The following is a 24,198-nucleotide window of genomic DNA, read 5'->3' as shown; positions in this document are numbered from 1 at the left end:
AATTATAATTTTTTATTTTTTTTTGAATTTCAAAAATATAGTTGATTTATTTTATTTTGTTTTCCTTTAAGATTAGTTTGATTTGCATCATGTTTAGCTGAAACTAATCGAACACCTTTTGATTTTGCTGAGGGAGAATCTGAATTAGTTTCAGGGTTTAATGTTGAATATAGAAGAGGAGGATTTGCATTAATTTTTTTAGCAGAATATTCAAGAATTTTATTTATGAGAATATTATTTTGTGTAATTTTTTTAGGAAGTGATATTTATAGATTTTTTTTTTTTTTTAAACTTACAGTTATTGCTTTTATATTTATTTGAGTTCGAGGGACATTACCTCGATTTCGTTATGATAAATTAATATATTTAGCTTGAAAAAGATTTTTACCTATATCTTTAAATTATTTATTTTTTTTTATTGGTATTAAAATTTTTATTATATTTTTTATAATATAATGAATGATTTTTAGTAATAAAAAAAAAAATTAATAGAAGATTTTACTTCTTTTTTATGTTTTCAAGACATATACTATAAAAGTTTATTAATTAGTTTAATTTATTGTCTCAATATTTTGATAACAATGGATTAAGAATAAAATAAGAAAAATATAATACAGTTAAAATTTGTCCTGTAAGTACATATGGAGTTTCTACAGGTCGAGCTCCAATTCAGGTTAATAAAGAAAAAATAATAACTAAATTTCAAAATAAAATTTGATTTAATGGATAAAATTGAAATCCTCGAAATTTATTTAAGTGAATAAATGGGAGAATAAATAAAATAGCAATAGAAATTACTAATCCAATTACACCTCCTAATTTATTAGGAATTGATCGTAAAATAGCATATGCAAATAAAAAATATCATTCTGGTTGAATGTGAATAGGAGTAACTAAAGGATTTGCAGGAATAAAATTTTCAGGATCTATTAATAAATAATTAAATTTTCAAATAAAAGTTATTAAAATTCAAATAAATATAATAAATCCAATTAAATCTTTGTATACAAAATATGGATGAAAAGGAATTTTATCAATATTACTATTTAATCCTAAAGGGTTATTAGATCCAGTTTGATGTAAAAATAATAAATGAATTATAGTTAATGCTAAAATAATAAAGGGTAAAATAAAATGAAAAGTAAAAAATCGTGTTAAAGTAGCATTATCAACAGCAAATCCTCCTCAAATTCATTGAACAAGATCATTTCCTAAATAGGGGATAGCAGATAATAAATTAGTAATAACTGTAGCTCCTCAAAAAGATATTTGACCTCAAGGTAAAACATATCCAAGAAATCCTGTAGCTATTACTATAAATAAAATAATTACTCCAATTATTCAAGTGGGAATAAAAATATATGAATTGTAGTAAATTCCTCGTCCTACATGAATAAATAAACAAGCAAAAAAAAAAGGATGCTCCATTAGCATGGCAAATTCGTAAGAATCATCCATTATTAACATCTCGATAAATATGATTAACTCTATTAAAAGCTGTTTCAATATCTGCAGTATAATGTATTGCTAAAAATAAACCAGTTAAGATTTGAATAATTAAACATAATCCTAATAAAGATCCAAAATTTCATAATGCAGAAATATTAATTGGTGTAGGTAAATCAATTAATGAATTATTTATAATTTTAATTAAGGGATGAGATTTTCGTAAAGGTTTATTCATTAATTTATTGGTCGTAAAGGACCATAATTTTTTTTTGTAATTTTTACTGTTACAAGAAGAGTTAAAAAAAGATAATTAATTAATAATAGTGTAATTATATTAGTTGGAAAATTATATATTTTATTTAAAGATAAAATATCTTCGGAAAAAAATATATTAAAATTTGTAAAAATATTTATTTCATTATTTATTAAAAAATTTTCTATTATTATATTGTCAAATATAAATATTAAAATAATTATAAATATAAAAGAAACTAAAAATAAGAAAATTAATTTAAAAGATATAGAAAATATTTCATTTGATGAAAGAGAAGTTACATAAATAAATAAAACTAGTATCCCTCCTATAAATACAAGAAATAAAATATAAGAAAATCAGAAAGTTTTTATTAATATTCCAATATTTAATGAAATTAAAGTAGTTTGAATTAAAAGTATTAAGCCTATGGCTAAAGGATGTTTTATTTGTATAAAAATAAAAGACATTAAAAAACATAAGATTATTAAAAATATAAAAATATCAAGAAATAGTTTAATTAAAATATTAGCTTTGGGAGTTAATGATAGGAAAAATTTCTTTTTCTTGAAGTTTTAAAAAAAAATTTTTTATTTTTAGTTTACAAGACTAATGTTTTTTTTAAACTATTAAAACTAATGACGAATTTATTTATTAATTTTATTATTATTATAATATTTATATTTAGTTGTATTACTTTTATTTCTAGACGAAAACATTTACTTTGTACTCTTTTAAGATTAGAATTTATAGTTTTAATTTTATTTTTATTTTTATTATTATATTTAAATTTTATAAATTTTGAAGGATATTTTAGAATATTTTTTTTAAGATTTTGTGTATGTGAAGGGGTTTTAGGTTTATCAATTTTAGTGTCTATAATTCGAACTCATGGAAATGATTATTTTCAGAGATTTTCAATTTTACAATGTTAAAATTTATTTTTATATTAATATTTACAATATTTTTATTTATTAATAAAAATATTTATTGAATAATTCAAAATTTATTATTTTTATTTTCTTTTATTTTTATAATTAATATTAGATTTAATTATTATTTTTGTAAAATTTCTTATTATTTTGGAATAGATATAGTTTCTTATGGATTAATTTTATTAAGAATTTGAATTTGTAGTTTAATATTAATAGCTAGAGAAAAAGTTATTCAATTAAATAATTATATTAATTTTTTTTTATTTATAATTATTTTATTATTATTATTATTATTATTAACTTTTAGTTCAATAAGAATTTTTATATTTTATTTATTTTTTGAAAGTAGATTAATTCCTACATTATTTTTAATTTTAGGGTGAGGATATCAACCAGAACGTTTACAAGCAGGAATTTATTTATTATTTTATACTTTATTAGCATCATTACCTTTATTAATTGGTATTTTTTATATTAATATAGATTTAAATACTATAAATATATATATATTAAGTTATATAAAAATATATAATTTTGATTTTTTATATCTATGTATAGTTTTTGCTTTTTTAGTAAAGATACCTATATTTTTAGTTCATTTATGATTACCAAAAGCTCATGTAGAAGCTCCAATTTCTGGTTCAATAATTTTAGCTGGAGTATTATTAAAATTAGGGGGATATGGTTTATTTCGAATATTTGCTTTATTACAAATTTTAGGAATAAAATTTAATTTTGTATGAATTAGAATTAGATTAATTGGAGGAGTTTTAGTAAGTTTAATTTGTTTATTACAAATAGATTTAAAAGCTTTAATTGCTTATTCATCAGTTGCTCATATAGGAATTGTTTTAAGTGGTTTATTAACAATAAGTTATTGAGGATTGAATGGGGCATATAGATTAATAATTGCTCATGGTTTATGTTCTTCAGGACTTTTTTGTTTGGCTAATATTAGATATGAACGAATAAGAAGACGAAGATTATTAATTAATAAAGGTATAATAAATTTTATACCTAGATTATCTTTATGATGATTTTTATTATGTTCAAGAAATATGGCAGCTCCTCCTACTTTAAATTTATTAGGTGAAATTTCTTTAATAAATAGAATTATTAGATGATCTTGATTAACAATAATTGGTTTAATATTTTTATCATTTTTTAGAGCAGCTTATACATTATATTTATTTGCTTATAGACAACATGGAAAATTTTATTCTAGAGTTTCATTTTTTTCAACAGGATTAATTCGAGAATATTTATTATTAATAATACATTGATTACCTTTAAATTTATTAATTATAAAAAGAAATTTTTTTATATTATGACTTTAATTTAAATAGTTTAATTAAAATATTGATTTGTGGTGTCAAAGATATGAATTTTCATTTTAGATCATGTTAAATTTAAATTATTATAAAAATAGTTTTTATATTTTATTATTTATTAGTATTATATTATTTATATTTAGATTAAAATTTTTATTAATTAATTTAGTTTATTTTATTGAATGAGAAATTATTTCTTTACATTCTATATCAATTGTTATAGTTTTTTTATTTGATTGAATAAGTTTAATATTTATATCATTTGTTTTATTTATTTCTTGTTTAGTAATTTTTTATAGAAAACAATATATAGAAGAAGATTTTAATATTAATCGATTTATTTTATTAGTATTAATATTTGTATTATCAATAATAATATTAATTATTAGACCAAATTTAATTAGAATTTTATTAGGTTGAGATGGTTTAGGATTAGTTTCTTATTGTTTAGTAATTTATTTTCAAAATGTAAAATCTTATAATGCAGGAATATTAACTGCATTATCTAATCGTATTGGAGATGTTGCCTTATTATTAGCTATTGCTTGAATATTAAATTATGGTAGATGAAATTATATTTATTATTTAGAAATTATAAAAAAAGATTTTTGTATAATAATTATTGGTTATTTAGTAATATTGGCTGCTATAACAAAAAGAGCACAAATTCCTTTTTCTTCTTGATTACCTGCAGCTATAGCAGCTCCTACTCCTGTATCAGCATTAGTTCATTCATCAACTTTAGTAACAGCTGGAGTTTATTTATTAATTCGTTTTAATTTATTAATTATTGATAGAAAAATTAGTCAAATTTTATTATTAATTTCTGGTTTAACAATATTTATGGCTGGATTAGGAGCTAATTTTGAATTTGATTTTAAAAAAATTATTGCTTTATCTACTTTAAGACAATTAGGTTTAATAATAAGAATTTTGTCAATGGGATATATAAAATTAGCTTTTTTTCATTTATTAACTCATGCTTTATTTAAAGCATTATTATTTATATGTGCGGGTGTTGTAATTCATTGCATAAGAAATATTCAAGATATTCGATTTATAGGAAATTTAAGAATAAGAATACCAATAGTGTGTGGATGTTTTAATGTAGCTAATTTAGCTTTATGTGGAATACCTTTTTTAGCAGGGTTTTATTCTAAAGATTTAATACTAGAAATAGTAAGAATGTCGTATTTAAATTGTTTTTCTTTTTTTCTTTTTTTTTTTTCTACAGGTTTGACTGTTTGTTATTCTTTTCGATTAGTATATTATTTAATAACAGGAGAATATAATGGAATTTCTTTAAATAAATTAAGAGAAAATAGATGAACAATAATTTTTGGTATTTTTTGATTAATATTTATGGCTGTTATTGGAGGAAGAATATTAAATTGATTAATATTTTTTAATCCAGTAATAGTTTGTTTACCTTTTATAATAAAAATTTTAACATTATTGGTTTGTGTTTTAGGTGGATTATTTGGTTATTTAATTAATAATGTTTCTTTTTTTTTTATAAATAAATCTATTTATTTTTATAATTTTAGAAGATTTTTTGGAAGAATATGATTTATACCAATAATTTCTACTTTTGGATTAGTAAAAAATTTTTTATTAATTGGATTTATAAGATTAAAAATTTTTGATCAAGGATGAAGAGAATATTTTGGAGGACAATTATTATATATTCAATTAAAAAATTATTCTTTATATATTCAAGAATTTCAGAATAATAATTTAAAAATTTATTTATTGAGATATATAATATGAGTATTTATTTTAGTTATTTTATTATTTTTAAATTATTTAAATAGCTTATATATATAGAGCATAATATTGAAGATATTAAGGAAATTATTTTAATTTTTAAATAAAGTATTTATAAAAAAAATATTTTTATTTTTATATTGAAAATATAATGTTTTAATTAAACTATATAAATAAAATATGATGATCAAGAAAAAGCTGCTAACTTTTTTCTTTAATGGTTTAATTCCATTTATATTTTTAAAAATTAATTTAATTGGAATATAAATATTCATTGAAATCATTAACAGTGATATACCTCTTTTTTGGTTTCAATTAAAGTAAGATAAATTGAAAATATCAATATTTTTTAAATGCAAATTAAATGTTATAATTAACTATTATCCTAAAATAAGGATGATTGAACATCTATGATTAGGTCGAAACTAATTGCACTTTATTGCTTCATATTTAATAATTAATTATTTCATTCTAATATTCCTTGATTTCATTCATGATAAAGTCCAATTAATAAAATTAAAATGAAAAATAATCTTGTAATAATTCAGTTAATTAAATTTGATGATTTAATAATTAAAATTATTGGTAAAATTAAAGCAATTTCAACATCAAAAATTAAGAAAATAATTGCAATTAAAAAAAATCGTAGGGAAAAAGGTAATCGTGAATAATTTATTGGATCAAATCCACATTCAAATGGTGAGCATTTTTCTCGATCTATAATAGTTTTTTTTGATAAGAAAGTTGCAATTATTATTATGATAATGGTAATAATTAAAATAATGATACTTATAATAAAAATTAATATAATTATTTATACTAAAATAAATTAGTCCTTATGATTGGAAGTCAAATATACAAATATATACTTTATAAATTAACTACCTCATCAATAAATAGAAATATATAAAAATAATCAAACTACATCAACAAAATGTCAATATCAAGCTGCAGCTTCAAATCCAAAATGATGTCTTTTTGAAAAATGATTATTAATATGACGAAAAAAACATACTGTTAAAAATGTAGTTCCAATTAATACATGAAGACCATGAAATCCAGTTGCTATAAAAAAGGTTGATCCATAAGTTCTGTCTGCAATAGTAAATGGTGATTCAATATATTCATAAGCTTGTAAAATTGAGAAATAAATTCCTAATAAAATTGTAAAAAATAAACTTTGTGTAGTTTGAGTATGATTATTTTCTATTAAGCTATGATGTGCTCATGTAACAGTAACTCCAGAAGCAAGTAAAATTGCTGTATTTAATAAAGGAATTTGAAAAGGATTAAATGGAATAATTCCTATAGGTGGTCAGTTTATACCTAATTCAATAGTTGGTGATAAACTTCTATGAAAAAAAGATCAAAAAAATGAAATAAAAAAAAAAATTTCAGAAATAATAAATAAAATTATACCTCATCGTAATCCTAATGTAACTGAAAATGAGTGAAGTCCTTGAAAAGTACCTTCTCGTGAAATATCTCGTCATCATTGATATATAGTTATTAGAATAATAATATTTCCTAAAATAAATAGTGATATATTATATTGGTGAAATCATTGAGTAAATCCTGTAACGGTTGTTATTGTTCCAATAGCACCAGTTAAGGGTCATGGTCTATAATCAACTAAATGAAAAGGATGATTTGAATGAGTTGTCATTAATTAGTTTCACTTGAATAAAGTGTTCTTAATACAGAAAATACATAAGATTGAATAATTGCAACTGCTGATTCTAAAATTAATAGAGCAATTTGAGTAATTAAAATTAATGATAAAATAATATAAGATGTTGATATAGGGCCTGTATTTCCTAATAAAGTTAATAAAAGATGACCTGCAATTATATTTGCAGTTAATCGAACAGCTAAAGTTCCTGGTCGAATTACATTTCTAATAGTTTCAATACATACTATGAAAGGTATTAAAATACCTGGAGTACCTTGAGGAACTAAATGGGTAAATATATGTTGGGTATGACAAATTCATCCATATAATATAAAACTTAATCAAAGAGGAAAAGCTAATGTTAAAGTTAAAGTTAAATGACTAGTTCTAGTAAAAATATAAGGGAATAATCCTAAAAAATTATTAAATATAATTAAAGAAAAAAGTGAAATAAATATTAATGTTCTTCCATTGTGAATATTAGAATTTAATAGAAGTTTAAATTCTTTATGAAGAGTTAAAGATAAATTATTTCAAATAATTTGAAATCGATTTGGTATTAATCAAAAAGAAAAAGGAATAATTAATAATCCTAAAAATGTTCTTAATCAATTTAATGAAAAATTTATAATTGAAGTAGAAGGATCAAATACAGAAAATAAGTTTGTTATCATTTTCAAGATATAGAAGGTTGTTTAAATATTAAAGATTGTGAAAATTTTAAAGGTAAATAAAAAAAACAATAATAATTTTTTACATTAAAAATTATTAAAGTAAATCTAAAAATAAAAAATAAAATTAATCATCTAATAGGAGCTATTTGAGGAATTAAAAAATATTATTTGTTAATATTTTTAGTTTGACAAACTAAGGTTTTATTTTAAACTAATTTTTTATTTCATTAGAAGTAATTGTTAATTTACTATAATATGATTTAAGAGATCATTACTTACTTTCAGTCATCTAATGAATTAATTTTAGAAGTAATTCATTTAATGAAATAATTTATTGGAATTCTTTCAATAACAATTGGTATAAAACTATGATTAGCTCCACAAATTTCTGAACATTGTCCAAAAAATAATCCTGGTTGATTTATTAAAAAATTTGATTGATTTAATCGTCCAGGAGTAGCATCAATTTTAATTCCTAGAGCTGGAATTGTTCAAGAATGAAGTACATCTGTAGCTGTAACTAAAATTCGAATTTGATTATTAAAAGGTAAAATAATACGATTATCTACATCTAATAGGCGAAAATTATTATTATTTAATTCATTTGTAGGAATTATATAAGAATCAAATTCTAAATTATTAAAATTTGAATATTCATAACTTCAATATCATTGATGACCAATTGTTTTTAAAGTAATTAATGGAGAATTAATTTCATCTATTAAATATAATAAATGAAGAGATGGAAATGCAATAAATATTAAAATAATAGCAGGTAAAATTGTTCAAATAATTTCAATAGTTTGTCCATGTAGTAAAAATCGATTATTAAATTTATTGAAAAATAATATAATTATTATATAGGAAATTAATATTGTAATTATAATTAAAATTAAAATTGTATAATCATGGAAAAAATTTAATTGTTCTATTAATGGAGATAAACTATTTTGTAAACCTAAATTTGATCATGTTGCCATTTTCTAATAAAAATTTTTTTTTTATATATGAAGCTTAAATTCATTGCACTAATCTGCCATATTAGAAATTAGAAGATGTTAATAATGGTAATTCTAGATAAGTATGTTCTATAGGTGGTATAGAGTGGAATCATTCAATAGAAGAAGATAGTTGTATAGGGAATAAAGGATTTCGTTGAGAAATTATTCTTTCTCAAATAATAAATAAAAAAAATAAAATTCCAAATAATGAAATTGATCTTCCTAATGAAGAAATAATATTTCATGTTAAATATCTATCAGGAAAATCAGAATATCGTCGAGGTATACCTGCTAATCCTAAAAAATGTTGAGGAAAAAAAGTAAAATTAACTCCAATAAATATAATAAAAAATTGAATTTTTAATCATAAAGAATTTATAGTTAATCCAGTTAATAAAGGATATCAGTGAATAAATCCAGCTATAATAGCAAATACAGCTCCTATAGAAAGAACATAGTGGAAATGAGCTACTACATAATATGTATCATGAAGAATAATATCAATTGAAGAATTTGCTAAAATTACTCCTGTTAATCCCCCTACTGTAAATAAAAAAACAAATCCTAAAGTTCATAATAAAGCAGGATTATAATTTAATTGTGTTCCATGTAATGTAGCTAATCAACTGAAAATTTTAATTCCTGTAGGAATAGCAATAATTATAGTAGCAGAAGTGAAATAAGCTCGAGTATCAACATCTATACCTACTGTAAATATATGATGAGCTCAAACAATAAATCCTAATAATCCAATTGCTAATATAGCATAAATTATTCCTAAAGTTCCAAATGTTTCTTTTTTTCCTCTTTCTTGTGAAATAATATGAGAAATTATTCCAAATCCAGGAAGAATTAAAATATATACTTCTGGATGTCCAAAAAATCAAAATAAATGTTGATATAAAATAGGATCTCCTCCACCAATAGGATCAAAAAATGAAGTATTAAAATTTCGATCTGTTAATAATATTGTAATAGCTCCTGCTAATACAGGAAGAGATAATAAAAGTAATAATGCAGTAATTGCTACTGATCATACAAATAAAGGTATTCGGTCTAATGTAATACCAGAAGAGCGTATATTAATTACTGTTGTAATAAAATTTACAGCTCCTAAAATAGAAGAGATACCTGCTAGATGAAGAGAAAAAATAGAAAGATCAACTGAAGCTCCAGCATGAGCATTTCCTGAAGAAAGAGGGGGATAAACTGTTCAACCAGTTCCAGCTCCATTTTCGACTATACTTCCTGAGAGAAGTAATATTAAAGAAGGTGGTAATAATCAAAAACTTATATTATTTATTCGAGGAAATGCTATATCAGGAGCTCCTAATATTAATGGAACAAGTCAATTTCCGAATCCTCCAATTATAATAGGTATAACTATAAAAAAAATTATAATAAATGCATGAGCTGTAACAATAACATTATAAATTTGGTCATTACCAATAAAAGCACCAGGATGACTTAATTCTGTTCGAATTAAAATTCTTAAAGAAGTTCCTACTATTCCTGATCAAGCTCCAAAAATAAAATATAATGTTCCAATATCTTTATGATTTGTTGAAAATAACCATTGTCGCATGAATTTTAATAAATTAAAAAAAAAATAATTTATTAAAATAAGAATTAAAAGATTATAACAAATATAATTAGTTTTGAAGACTAAGAGTTTAATTAACTTAAATTCTTAAAATAGAATATAAATTAAAGAAATAATTATTAAACCTATAATAGAAAAAAAATTTATACAAAAAATTAAAGTTAAATTTTTATTAGAATATAAATTTAATAATATTCATGAATTTTTATTATAATTTAATATAAAAATTCTATAAGATAATCGTAAATAATAAAAAAGAGTAATTAATGTTAAACAAACTATAATAAATAAAATAAAAAATTGATTTATATTAATAAGGTTTTGAATAACTAATCATTTGGGTAAAAATCCTAAAAATGGAGGTAATCCACCAAGAGATAATAAATTAATAAATAAAAAAAAATTAATTAATGGATTTATTATATTAAAATTAAAAATTTGGTTAAAATGAAATAATTTAAAATTATTAAATATTAATAAAATTGATATTGATATAAAAGAATAAATAAAAAAATATCTTAATCATAATAATTCATTATTTATTATAGCTATTAATATTCAACTTAAATGATTAATAGAAGAAAAAGCTATTAATTTTCGTAAAGAGGTTTGATTTAATCCTCCTAATGCTCCAATAATAGCTGAAAGAATAATAGAAATTATAAGTAAATAATAATTTCAATTATATGAAATTAATATTAAAGGAGCTATTTTTTGTCAAGTTATTAAAATTAAAGCATTAATTCAATTTAATCCTTCTATTACACCAGGGAATCAAAAATGGAAAGGGGCAGCTCCACTTTTTAGTAATAGAGTAGATAAAATTAATCATTCATTAAAATTATTAATTATTATTCAATTTATATTAAAAATTAATATTCTAAAAATAATAGAAAATAATAAAATAGAAGAAGCAAAAGCTTGAATAAGAAAATATTTTAATCTACTTTCTGAGGTAAGAAGATTTTTTTTACCTTCATTTATTAGGGGAATAAATGAAAGTAAATTAATTTCTAAACCTATTCAAGCTCTAAATCAAGAATTTGATGAAATTGTAATTAATGAACCACAAATTAATATAATAAAAAAAAGATTATTTGAAATTTTTATAATTAAAAAAAAAAGGATTATAACCTTTATAATTAGGGTATGAACCTAAAAGCTTAATTAGCTTATTTTTTTATATATATATATATTTAAATAAAAATATATTTTAGTGTATGAAGCACAAAAATTTTTGAAATTTTTAGAAATAGTTTAATTCTATTAAATATAATGAATAAAGTAAAACTTTATAATTTATCCTATCAAGATAACCCTTTTTATCAGGCAATTCATTTTTAGATAATAATTTATTTATTATTTATATGTGAAAAAAAAAATAACGGAATTAAATTAGTTATATAGTATAAATAAAGTTTAATAGGATTAAATGGCTGATAATAAGTAATAAATTGTAAATTTATTTATGAGATATATTCTCTTTAATCAAACTTTATATTCATAAATGATATTAGACTGCAATTCTAAAGGAATAATTATAAAATTATTAAAGTTTAAAATAATTTTATAATTATAGATATAATTATTATATAAATTATTTATATATAAATATATCATATATATATATATATATATTAAATTATTATATAAATAATTTATATATATATAAATAATATATATTAATTATATAATAAATCATGGTATAACATAATCAAGGATGAATTATTTTTATGCCTATTAGTCCTATAATTAAAAATAAAAAGCAATTGAATATATAAATAATTTATATAAATATAGATTAATTATATAAATTTATAATTAATTACCAAGTAATTAATTATTATATATATTTATATATTAATAAATATATATATATATATACATAAATAATAATATTAAAAAAAACAATAATATTAATATAAATTATTATAATAATATATAAATTATTTATATATATATATAATATAATTATAATAATAAAAATTTATTTATGAGATATATTCTCTTTAATCAAACTTTATATTCATAAATGATATTAGACTGCAATTCTAAAGGAATAATTATAAAATTATTAAAGTTTAAAATAATTTTATAATTATAGATATAATTATTATATAAATTATTTATATATAAATATATCATATATATATATATATATATTAAATTATTATATAAATAATTTATATATATATAAATAATATATATTAATTATATAATAAATCATGGTATAACATAATCAAGGATGAATTATTTTTATGCCTATTAGTCCTATAATTAAAAATAAAAAGCAATTGAATATATAAATAATTTATATAAATATAGATTAATTATATAAATTTATAATTAATTACCAAGTAATTAATTATTATATATATTTATATATTAATAAATATATATATATATATACATAAATAATAATATTAAAAAAAACAATAATATTAATATAAATTATTATAATAATATATAAATTATTTATATATATATATAATATAATTATAATAATAAAAATTTATTTTAGGGGATTAGTTATTATTGATTATAAATAAATTAATTTAAAAACTAGAATATTTATAATAAATTATTATATTTGTTGGGCATTACTATTATTTTTTAATATTAATTATTTTATTGTTAAATTAAAATTAATATATATATATATATAATTATTTAAGATATTTATTTAATTAATAATATATAAATTATAATTAATATGTTATATATAATAAAAAATTTAATTTAGGGGGTTAAGTTATTTATTGGTTATAAATAAATTAATTTAGGGGATTAATTATTTATGTTAAATAGTAAGATACTATTTTAGGGAGGAATGCACTATTATTTTTTAATATTAATTATTTTATTGTTAAATTAAAATTAATATATATATATATAATTATTTAAGATATTTATTTAATTAATAATATATAAATTATAATTAATATGTTATATATAATAAAAAAAATTTAATTTAGGGGGTTAAGTTATTTATTGGTTATAAATAAATTAATTTAGGGGATTAATTATTTATGTTAAATAGTAAGATACTATTTTAGGGAGGAATGCACTATTATTTTTTAATATTAATTATTTTATTGTTAAATTAAAATTAATATATATATATATAATTATTTAAGATATTTATTTAATTAATAATATATAAATTATAATTAATATGTTATATATAATAAAAAAAAATTTAATTTAGGGGGTTAAGTTATTTATTGGTTATAAATAAATTAATTTAGGGGATTAATTATTTATGTTAAATAGTAAGATACTATTTTAGGGAGGAATGCACTATTATTTTTTAATATTAATTATTTTATTGTTAAATTAAAATTAATATATATATATATAATTATTTAAGATATTTATTTAATTAATAATATATAAATTATAATTAATATGTTATATATAATAAAAAAAAATTTAATTTAGGGGGTTAAGTTATTTATTGGTTATAAATAAATTAATTTAGGGGATTAATTATTTATGTTAAATAGTAAGATACTATTTTAGGGAGGAATGCACTATTATTTTTTAATATTAATTATTTTATTGTTAAATTAAAATTAATATATATATATATAATTATTTAAGATATTTATTTAATTAATAATATATAAATTATAATTAATATGTTATATATAGTATATTATTTTATTTTAGTTAATTTTTTTATTTTTATTTTATTTTACATGTAAATTTTTTTGTGAATTAAAATTAATTTTTAATAAATTATTTTATTTTAATATAATCGCAGTAATTAATATTAAATAAAAAGGAAATTTTGTTTTAGTAATAATATAAAGTATTGGTAAAATTTGTGCCAGCTACCGCGGTTATACAAATAATACAAATAAAAATTTTTGTTAATAGTTAAATTGTAGTTAAATAATTTTAATATAAATTTATAAGGTGAAATTTTTAAATTTATAAAATATTAATATAAAAATAATTGAAGCTTTAAACTTTTATAAATAAACTAGGATTAGATACCCTATTATAAAAAATAAATATATATATATATATAAATTATTAAAGTAGTATTAGTTATATTCTTGAAATTTAAAAAATTTGGCGGTATTTTAGTCTATTCAGAGGAATCTGTTCTGTAATTGATAATCCACAATGTACCTTACTTAAATTTTTAAAATTTGTATATCGTCGTCATCAGAATATATTATAAGATATAATTTTCTAAATATTTAATAAAATAAAATGTCAGATCAAGGTGCAGTTTATATTTAAGTAGAAATGGATTACAATAAATTTATTTAAAATGGATAATTTTTTGAAATAAAAATTTGAAAGTGGATTTGATAGTAATATAAAATAGATTATTTATATGATTTTAGCTCTAAAATATGTACATATCGCCCATCGTTCTTATTTTTAAAATAAGATAAGTTGTAACATAGTAGATGTACTGGAAAGTGTATCTAGAATGACAATTTAAAGCTTAAATAATAAAGTATTTCATTTACATTGAAAAGAAATTTGTGTAATTCAATTTAAATTGAATAAATTTTATTTATTAATTTTTTATTTTATTTATTTATTAATAAAAATAATTTTATTGATATAAGTTTAAGTATTTTTTAAAGAAAAAATATTTATTAATTATAGTATATTTGTATTGTAAAAGAAAATTGAAATAATTTGAAAAATTTTTATTTTAAAAGAAGATTTAATTTATTGTACCTTGGGTATCAGGGTTTATTAATTAATTAATTATTATATAAATTTTTCTCGAATTTTAAAGATTTAATTATATATAAAAATTACTGTGGAATAATTATTTTTAATATATAATTAGAAATGAAATGTTAATCGTTTTAAAATATATCTAGTTTTTTAAGAAATAAATTTAATTTAGATTTATTAAAAAATATTTTAATTAAATTAAATTATTTTTTTAATAAAATTAATATTTTAAGGGATTAGCTTTAAAATAAATTTTTATATTTTATTTAAATTAATAATAAGTGTAAGTTTAAAAATAGCTATCATTAATAAATTTATTATAATTTATTTTATTTAAATTATTATTTATTTATAAAATTAAATTATTTATTAAAATATAAATTTTAATTTAAAAAATTTATTAATTATGATAAAATTAGTATATAAATTATTATATGAATTATTATAAATGAAAGGTTTAAATAAGGAATTCGGCAAATTAAATATATTCACCTGTTTATCAAAAACATGTCTTTTTGAATTTAATTTAAAGTCTAACCTGCCCACTGAATTTTTTGAAGGGCCGCAGTATTTTGACTGTGCGAAGGTAGCATAATCAATAGTTTTTTAATTGAAAGCTTGTATGAATGGTTGAATGAGATATATACTGTCTTTTTTAAAATTTTATAGAATTTTATTTTTTAATTAAAAAGTTAAAATAAAATTAAAGGACGAGAAGACCCTATAGATCTTTATTTTTATTATTTATAAATTAAAAAGAATAATAAAATTTATAATTTATATAAAAATTTTACTGGGGTGGTATTAAAATTTAATTAACTTTTATAATTTATTTACATTAATATATGAATAATTGATCCAATTATATTGATTAAAAATTTAAGTTACCTTAGGGATAACAGTGTAATTTTTTTTTAGAGTTCATATCGATAAAAAAGATTGCAACCTCGATGTTGAATTAAGAGTTATTTTTAGGTGTAGAAGTTTAAAGTTTAGGTCTGTTCGACCTTTAAATTCTTACATGATTTGAGTTCAAACCGGTGTAAGCCAGGTTGGTTTCTATCCTTAATAAAATTTTATTTTATAGTACGAAAGGACCTAAAATAAAAAATATAAATTTTATTATTATGAATAAAATTAATATAATTATTAAACTATTTTGGCAGATTAATGCAATAAATTTAGAATTTATAAATATAATTAAAATATAATTATAAATAGTAGTGTTTTTTATAGATTATTATTTAAGTTTAGTTGGAAGATTATTATTAGTAATTTGTGTATTAGTAGGAGTAGCTTTTTTAACTTTATTAGAACAAAAAGTTTTAGGATATATTCAAATTCGGAAAGGGCCTAATAAAGTAGGATTTATTGGATTGTTACAGCCATTTAGTGATGCTGTAAAATTATTTACTAAAGAAATAACTTATCCATTATTATCTAATTATATTTTTTATTATTTTTCTCCTATTTTTTCTTTATTTTTATCTTTATTAATTTGATTATGTATTCCTTATTTAATTAAATTATATTCATTTAATTTAGGAGTATTATTTTTTTTTTGTATTACTAGTTTAGGAGTTTATACAGTAATAATTGCAGGTTGATCATCTAATTCAAATTATTCTTTATTAGGAGGATTACGAAGAGTTGCTCAAACGATTTCTTATGAAGTAAGATTAGCTTTAATTTTATTGAATTTTATTTTTTTAATTGGAAATTATAATTTTTTATTTTTTTTTGAATTTCAAAAATATAGTTGATTTATTTTATTTTGTTTTCCTTTAAGATTAGTTTGATTTGCATCATGTTTAGCTGAAACTAATCGAACACCTTTTGATTTTGCTGAGGGAGAATCTGAATTAGTTTCAGGGTTTAATGTTGAATATAGAAGAGGAGGATTTGCATTAATTTTTTTAGCAGAATATTCAAGAATTTTATTTATGAGAATATTATTTTGTGTAATTTTTTTAGGAAGTGATATTTATAGATTTTTTTTTTTTTTTAAACTTACAGTTATTGCTTTTATATTTATTTGAGTTCGAGGGACATTACCTCGATTTCGTTATGATAAATTAATATATTTAGCTTGAAAAAGATTTTTACCTATATCTTTAAATTATTTATTTTTTTTTATTGGTATTAAAATTTTTATTATATTTTTTATAATATAATGAATGATTTTTAGTAATAAAAAAAAAAATTAATAGAAGATTTTACTTCTTTTTTATGTTTTCAAGACATATACTATAAAAGTTTATTAATTAGTTTAATTTATTGTCTCAATATTTTGATAACAATGGATTAAGAATAAAATAAGAAAAATATAATACAGTTAAAATTTGTCCTGTAAGTACATATGGAGTTTCTACAGGTCGAGCTCCAATTCAGGTTAATAAAGAAAAAATAATAACTAAATTTCAAAATAAAATTTGATTTAATGGATAAAATTGAAATCCTCGAAATTTATTTAAGTGAATAAATGGGAGAATAAATAAAATAGCAATAGAAATTACTAATCCAATTACACCTCCTAATTTATTAGGAATTGATCGTAAAATAGCATATGCAAATAAAAAATATCATTCTGGTTGAATGTGAATAGGAGTAACTAAAGGATTTGCAGGAATAAAATTTTCAGGATCTATTAATAAATAATTAAATTTTCAAATAAAAGTTATTAAAATTCAAATAAATATAATAAATCCAATTAAATCTTTGTATACAAAATATGGATGAAAAGGAATTTTATCAATATTACTATTTAATCCTAAAGGGTTATTAGATCCAGTTTGATGTAAAAATAATAAATGAATTATAGTTAATGCTAAAATAATAAAGGGTAAAATAAAATGAAAAGTAAAAAATCGTGTTAAAGTAGCATTATCAACAGCAAATCCTCCTCAAATTCATTGAACAAGATCATTTCCTAAATAGGGGATAGCAGATAATAAATTAGTAATAACTGTAGCTCCTCAAAAAGATATTTGACCTCAAGGTAAAACATATCCAAGAAATCCTGTAGCTATTACTATAAATAAAATAATTACTCCAATTATTCAAGTGGGAATAAAAATATATGAATTGTAGTAAATTCCTCGTCCTACATGAATAAATAAACAAGCAAAAAAAAAGGATGCTCCATTAGCATGGCAAATTCGTAAGAATCATCCATTATTAACATCTCGATAAATATGATTAACTCTATTAAAAGCTGTTTCAATATCTGCAGTATAATGTATTGCTAAAAATAAACCAGTTAAGATTTGAATAATTAAACATAATCCTAATAAAGATCCAAAATTTCATAATGCAGAAATATTAATTGGTGTAGGTAAATCAATTAATGAATTATTTATAATTTTAATTAAGGGATGAGATTTTCGTAAAGGTTTATTCATTAATTTATTGGTCGTAAAGGACCATAATTTTTTTTTGTAATTTTTACTGTTACAAGAAGAGTTAAAAAAAGATAATTAATTAATAATAGTGTAATTATATTAGTTGGAAAATTATATATTTTATTTAAAGATAAAATATCTTCGGAAAAAAATATATTAAAATTTGTAAAAATATTTATTTCATTATTTATTAAAAAATTTTCTATTATTATATTGTCAAATATAAATATTAAAATAATTATAAATATAAAAGAAACTAAAAATAAGAAAATTAATTTAAAAGATATAGAAAATATTTCATTTGATGAAAGAGAAGTTACATAAATAAATAAAACTAGTATCCCTCCTATAAATACAAGAAATAAAATATAAGAAAATCAGAAAGTTTTTATTAATATTCCAATATTTAATGAAATTAAAGTAGTTTGAATTAAAAGTATTAAGCCTATGGCTAAAGGATGTTTTATTTGTATAAAAATAAAAGACATTAAAAAACATAAGATTATTAAAAATATAAAAATATCAAGAAATAGTTTAATTAAAATATTAGCTTTGGGAGTTAATGATAGGAAAAATTTCTTTTTCTTGAAGTTTTAAAAAAAAAATTTTTATTTTTAGTTTACAAGACTAATGTTTTTTTTAAACTATTAAAACTAATGACGAATTTATTTATTAATTTTATTATTATTATAATATTTATATTTAGTTGTATTACTTTTATTTCTAGACGAAAACATTTACTTTGTACTCTTTTAAGATTAGAATTTATAGTTTTAATTTTATTTTTATTTTTATTATTATATTTAAATTTTATAAATTTTGAAGGATATTTTAGAATATTTTTTTTAAGATTTTGTGTATGTGAAGGGGTTTTAGGTTTATCAATTTTAGTGTCTATAATTCGAACTCATGGAAATGATTATTTTCAGAGATTTTCAATTTTACAATGTTAAAATTTATTTTTATATTAATATTTACAATATTTTTATTTATTAATAAAAATATTTATTGAATAATTCAAAATTTATTATTTTTATTTTCTTTTATTTTTATAATTAATATTAGATTTAATTATTATTTTTGTAAAATTTCTTATTATTTTGGAATAGATATAGTTTCTTATGGATTAATTTTATTAAGAATTTGAATTTGTAGTTTAATATTAATAGCTAGAGAAAAAGTTATTCAATTAAATAATTATATTAATTTTTTTTTATTTATAATTATTTTATTATTATTATTATTATTATTAACTTTTAGTTCAATAAGAATTTTTATATTTTATTTATTTTTTGAAAGTAGATTAATTCCTACATTATTTTTAATTTTAGGGTGAGGATATCAACCAGAACGTTTACAAGCAGGAATTTATTTATTATTTTATACTTTATTAGCATCATTACCTTTATTAATTGGTATTTTTTATATTAATATAGATTTAAATACTATAAATATATATATATTAAGTTATATAAAAATATATAATTTTGATTTTTTATATCTATGTATAGTTTTTGCTTTTTTAGTAAAGATACCTATATTTTTAGTTCATTTATGATTACCAAAAGCTCATGTAGAAGCTCCAATTTCTGGTTCAATAATTTTAGCTGGAGTATTATTAAAATTAGGGGGATATGGTTTATTTCGAATATTTGCTTTATTACAAATTTTAGGAATAAAATTTAATTTTGTATGAATTAGAATTAGATTAATTGGAGGAGTTTTAGTAAGTTTAATTTGTTTATTACAAATAGATTTAAAAGCTTTAATTGCTTATTCATCAGTTGCTCATATAGGAATTGTTTTAAGTGGTTTATTAACAATAAGTTATTGAGGATTGAATGGGGCATATAGATTAATAATTGCTCATGGTTTATGTTCTTCAGGACTTTTTTGTTTGGCTAATATTAGATATGAACGAATAAGAAGACGAAGATTATTAATTAATAAAGGTATAATAAATTTTATACCTAGATTATCTTTATGATGATTTTTATTATGTTCAAGAAATATGGCAGCTCCTCCTACTTTAAATTTATTAGGTGAAATTTCTTTAATAAATAGAATTATTAGATGATCTTGATTAACAATAATTGGTTTAATATTTTTATCATTTTTTAGAGCAGCTTATACATTATATTTATTTGCTTATAGACAACATGGAAAATTTTATTCTAGAGTTTCATTTTTTTCAACAGGATTAATTCGAGAATATTTATTATTAATAATACATTGATTACCTTTAAATTTATTAATTATAAAAAGAAATTTTTTTATATTATGACTTTAATTTAAATAGTTTAATTAAAATATTGATTTGTGGTGTCAAAGATATGAATTTTCATTTTAGATCATGTTAAATTTAAATTATTATAAAAATAGTTTTTATATTTTATTATTTATTAGTATTATATTATTTATATTTAGATTAAAATTTTTATTAATTAATTTAGTTTATTTTATTGAATGAGAAATTATTTCTTTACATTCTATATCAATTGTTATAGTTTTTTTATTTGATTGAATAAGTTTAATATTTATATCATTTGTTTTATTTATTTCTTGTTTAGTAATTTTTTATAGAAAACAATATATAGAAGAAGATTTTAATATTAATCGATTTATTTTATTAGTATTAATATTTGTATTATCAATAATAATATTAATTATTAGACCAAATTTAATTAGAATTTTATTAGGTTGAGATGGTTTAGGATTAGTTTCTTATTGTTTAGTAATTTATTTTCAAAATGTAAAATCTTATAATGCAGGAATATTAACTGCATTATCTAATCGTATTGGAGATGTTGCCTTATTATTAGCTATTGCTTGAATATTAAATTATGGTAGATGAAATTATATTTATTATTTAGAAATTATAAAAAAAGATTTTTGTATAATAATTATTGGTTATTTAGTAATATTGGCTGCTATAACAAAAAGAGCACAAATTCCTTTTTCTTCTTGATTACCTGCAGCTATAGCAGCTCCTACTCCTGTATCAGCATTAGTTCATTCATCAACTTTAGTAACAGCTGGAGTTTATTTATTAATTCGTTTTAATTTATTAATTATTGATAGAAAAATTAGTCAAATTTTATTATTAATTTCTGGTTTAACAATATTTATGGCTGGATTAGGAGCTAATTTTGAATTTGATTTTAAAAAAATTATTGCTTTATCTACTTTAAGACAATTAGGTTTAATAATAAGAATTTTGTCAATGGGATATATAAAATTAGCTTTTTTTCATTTATTAACTCATGCTTTATTTAAAGCATTATTATTTATATGTGCGGGTGTTGTAATTCATTGCATAAGAAATATTCAAGATATTCGATTTATAGGAAATTTAAGAATAAGAATACCAATAGTGTGTGGATGTTTTAATGTAGCTAATTTAGCTTTATGTGGAATACCTTTTTTAGCAGGGTTTTATTCTAAAGATTTAATACTAGAAATAGTAAGAATGTCGTATTTAAATTGTTTTTCTTTTTTTCTTTTTTTTTTTTCTACAGGTTTGACTGTTTGTTATTCTTTTCGATTAGTATATTATTTAATAACAGGAGAATATAATGGAATTTCTTTAAATAAATTAAGAGAAAATAGATGAACAATAATTTTTGGTATTTTTTGATTAATATTTATGGCTGTTATTGGAGGAAGAATATTAAATTGATTAATATTTTTTAATCCAGTAATAGTTTGTTTACCTTTTATAATAAAAATTTTAACATTATTGGTTTGTGTTTTAGGTGGATTATTTGGTTATTTAATTAATAATGTTTCTTTTTTTTTTATAAATAAATCTATTTATTTTTATAATTTTAGAAGATTTTTTGGAAGAATATGATTTATACCAATAATTTCTACTTTTGGATTAGTAAAAAATTTTTTATTAATTGGATTTATAAGATTAAAAATTTTTGATCAAGGATGAAGAGAATATTTTGGAGGACAATTATTATATATTCAATTAAAAAATTATTCTTTATATATTCAAGAATTTCAGAATAATAATTTAAAAATTTATTTATTGAGATATATAATATGAGTATTTATTTTAGTTATTTTATTATTTTTAAATTATTTAAATAGCTTATATATATAGAGCATAATATTGAAGATATTAAGGAAATTATTTTAATTTTTAAATAAAGTATTTATAAAAAAAATATTTTTATTTTTATATTGAAAATATAATGTTTTAATTAAACTATATAAATAAAATATGATGATCAAGAAAAAGCTGCTAACTTTTTTCTTTAATGGTTTAATTCCATTTATATTTTTAAAAATTAATTTAATTGGAATATAAATATTCATTGAAATCATTAACAGTGATATACCTCTTTTTTGGTTTCAATTAAAGTAAGATAAATTGAAAATATCAATATTTTTTAAATGCAAATTAAATGTTATAATTAACTATTATCCTAAAATAAGGATGATTGAACATCTATGATTAGGTCGAAACTAATTGCACTTTATTGCTTCATATTTAATAATTAATTATTTCATTCTAATATTCCTTGATTTCATTCATGATAAAGTCCAATTAATAAAATTAAAATGAAAAATAATCTTGTAATAATTCAGTTAATTAAATTTGATGATTTAATAATTAAAATTATTGGTAAAATTAAAGCAATTTCAACATCAAAAATTAAGAAAATAATTGCAATTAAAAAAAATCGTAGGGAAAAAGGTAATCGTGAATAATTTATTGGATCAAATCCACATTCAAATGGTGAGCATTTTTCTCGATCTATAATAGTTTTTTTTGATAAGAAAGTTGCAATTATTATTATGATAATGGTAATAATTAAAATAATGATACTTATAATAAAAATTAATATAATTATTTATACTAAAATAAATTAGTCCTTATGATTGGAAGTCAAATATACAAATATATACTTTATAAATTAACTACCTCATCAATAAATAGAAATATATAAAAATAATCAAACTACATCAACAAAATGTCAATATCAAGCTGCAGCTTCAAATCCAAAATGATGTCTTTTTGAAAAATGATTATTAATATGACGAAAAAAACATACTGTTAAAAATGTAGTTCCAATTAATACATGAAGACCATGAAATCCAGTTGCTATAAAAAAGGTTGATCCATAAGTTCTGTCTGCAATAGTAAATGGTGATTCAATATATTCATAAGCTTGTAAAATTGAGAAATAAATTCCTAATAAAATTGTAAAAAATAAACTTTGTGTAGTTTGAGTATGATTATTTTCTATTAAGCTATGATGTGCTCATGTAACAGTAACTCCAGAAGCAAGTAAAATTGCTGTATTTAATAAAGGAATTTGAAAAGGATTAAATGGAATAATTCCTATAGGTGGTCAGTTTATACCTAATTCAATAGTTGGTGATAAACT

The 24,198-nt window shown here is 18.7% G+C and overlaps 7 pseudogenes; 2 read left to right on the top strand and 5 right to left on the bottom strand.

The window, feature by feature from the left end:
- Positions 1-546: 546 nt before the first annotated feature.
- LOC131695354 (NADH-ubiquinone oxidoreductase chain 6-like) lies at positions 547-3,081 on the bottom strand (annotated as a pseudogene).
- A 1,209-nt stretch (positions 3,082-4,290) lies between these two features.
- On the top strand, positions 4,291-5,773 carry LOC131695355 (NADH-ubiquinone oxidoreductase chain 5-like; annotated as a pseudogene).
- A 2,603-nt stretch (positions 5,774-8,376) lies between these two features.
- On the bottom strand, positions 8,377-9,076 carry LOC131695352 (cytochrome c oxidase subunit 2-like; annotated as a pseudogene).
- Positions 8,377-10,682, bottom strand: LOC131695351 (cytochrome c oxidase subunit 1-like; annotated as a pseudogene).
- Positions 10,471-16,784, bottom strand: LOC131695353 (NADH-ubiquinone oxidoreductase chain 2-like; annotated as a pseudogene).
- An 875-nt stretch (positions 16,785-17,659) lies between these two features.
- LOC131695349 (NADH-ubiquinone oxidoreductase chain 6-like) lies at positions 17,660-20,193 on the bottom strand (annotated as a pseudogene).
- Positions 20,194-21,404: 1,211 nt separating this feature from the next.
- LOC131695356 (NADH-ubiquinone oxidoreductase chain 5-like) lies at positions 21,405-22,885 on the top strand (annotated as a pseudogene).
- Positions 22,886-24,198: the final 1,313 nt, after the last annotated feature.

Source organism: Topomyia yanbarensis, unplaced genomic scaffold (genome assembly GCF_030247195.1).
Source record: "Topomyia yanbarensis strain Yona2022 unplaced genomic scaffold, ASM3024719v1 HiC_scaffold_386, whole genome shotgun sequence".
NCBI classification, from domain to species: Eukaryota; Metazoa; Arthropoda; class Insecta; order Diptera; family Culicidae; genus Topomyia; species Topomyia yanbarensis.
Note: the sequence above shows the minus strand (reverse complement) of the source record. Positions and strands in the feature narration are given on the sequence as shown.